Source organism: Nannospalax galili, unplaced genomic scaffold, assembly GCF_000622305.1.
Source record: "Nannospalax galili isolate Female #2095 unplaced genomic scaffold, S.galili_v1.0 scaffold553, whole genome shotgun sequence".
Classification (NCBI taxonomy): Eukaryota; Metazoa; Chordata; class Mammalia; order Rodentia; family Spalacidae; genus Nannospalax; species Nannospalax galili.
Window position 1 is genome coordinate 1,777,332 of NW_008336313.1, and position 2,231 is coordinate 1,779,562.

The following is a 2,231-nucleotide window of genomic DNA, read 5'->3' on the forward strand; positions in this document are numbered from 1 at the left end:
TTCTGCCCTGAACTTCTGCTTTTCCCACTGAGGGCCCTCCTCCCTCTCCCTGGTCCCTTCCCTTGCTGGTGACTCCATGAAAAGGTCTCCTTTCTCCAGAAGTTGTTTACAACCTCTGTAACTTGGGGTAGAACCTTGAAAATCACGTAACTCTCTTAGCTTGTTACCAGAAACTCAGAAACCAACAGCCAAAGTCAGGTGAGGAGAGAGAGTTTGTTCTTAAGCTAGCGGGACTGACACACAGATCATTCTATAAAGGTGCCAGACCCTTGTTCAAGCTTTTGGGAATTTATATAGCACATGGCAACTAAGTAAGTGGTTTACAGATAATATATAGCCAAAAGGTTTCAAGAATGTGGCAGCTTTGGGAAACAGAGACTTCTATTCTGGTTCCTGCCAGTGGGTGTGGGGGGGGCTAGTGGGAGGTGGGGAAAAACCATGATTTCTTTTCATCTCCACCATTTCTACCTTATACATTTCATGAGCTTCCTGTCTTGTGACTTCCCCTTCTCCCTCCATGAGGGAGTGTTTCAATTCAGAGGAAACAGGTAGAGGGTGGCAGTCTCCAGCAACATTCTCTCCAATTGCTGCCTGCTTGTTATGATAAAAATATTTAAATTTCTGTTCCTCTATATTTTGTGTATGCTATGATTTTTAAAAATATGTATTATTTTATGTGTGTTAGTTTATTGCTTGCATGTCAGTACACCATGGATGTCGGAAGAGGAGGTCGAATTTCCCTGGAACTGGAGTCACAAATGGTGGTTAGCGGCCCTGTGGGTCTTGGGAACTGAACCCAGGTCCTCTGCAAAAGCAGACAGTCCTCTTAATCGCTGAGCCATCTCTCCAGGCACAGTTTGTGTATGTTGAATGAATAAAGCATTTTTGTGTGTGTTAGATTTAAAAGAGCAGAAAAAAGAAGGAGTTTAAAGTTTACAAATAAGAGTCAGAGCCAGATCTCCAACAGGCAAGGAATATGTTCCTTTATTCAAGGAATACAGCAAAGGCTGGTAAGCTCTTCTGCACAGAATGAGTGGCTACATTGAAAGGGGGAGCAGTCTGGACTTACATAGGAACTCTGCTGCACACAACTGCAAGAGTTAATTCCATGCCAGGGTCTGGTGTCCTTGAGAGTCTTTTCTCCCAAGATTATTTTCTCAGGTGGGCGGGTGAGTTATTTATAGCATTAAAGTAGGGCCCCATAAACAGTCTCTCTCAGTCAAGGGAGTGGCCAGTTGATAAGGCTTGAGCAAGCCCAGGCTGCCAATTTAGGGTCAGTTAGACACTTAAAGGGAATTATGGCTTTCCCTAATGAGGCTTATGGCTCTTCTGCAATTCACACATTCTATCAGTGTATTAGTCACTTTTCTGTTGCTGTGATAGAAACACTGACCAAAGCAACTTATAAAAGGAGGCGTGTATTTGAGCTTATGGTTCCAAAGGGCCAGGAGTCCATCATTGCAGGGAGGCATGGTGGCGGAGGTGGCTGGAGCAGGAGCAGCAGAAGCTAAGCTCTCACATCTTCAAGCAGGCATAGGACGCAAGAGAGCAACTTGCTTCCTGCAAGATCCTGCAAGGCTTAAGAACTCTCTAAGCCCATCCCCAGTGATATGTTTCCTCCAGCATAGCTGCACCTTCTAAAACTTCCCAAAACAGTACCTCCAACTGGAGACAAAATATCCAAATACTTGAAGCCTATGGGGGACATTTTCATTCAAACCACCACAATCAGTATGTGCATAGTAGACTCAAAAAAATTAAAAAGAAGAAATAGATTCACAACAACTACATGTAGGTCTTTCCTTAAACTCTAAAATTTTAGAGTTAGAAGGGATACCTGGCCCATTACCTTTATCTCATAAATGGGGAAAGAGCTCAGCAGGTCATACAGCAAAAGCACACAAAGTTGGTTTTCAAATTTTAACCTGTAATGCTTTCTACAATTTGTTGTTGTTTTAAGACAAGGTCTTCCTGTAGCCCCAGCTGGACTGGAAATTGCTATTGCAGACCAGACTGGCCTCTCAGTTTACAATTTTGAATCTCTGATATTTTTCTATTATTACCTTCCATATAACTGTCTCTCTTTCTCTGTCTCTCTCTGTCTCTCTCTGTCTCTCTCTCTCTTTCTCTCTCTCTCTGTGTCTGTGTGTGTGTGTATGGAGAGAGAGAGGGATTGATTAGTTTTTGTCCTTTACATACAGAATTTTGCCTATAAGAAGGAGCACTAATTT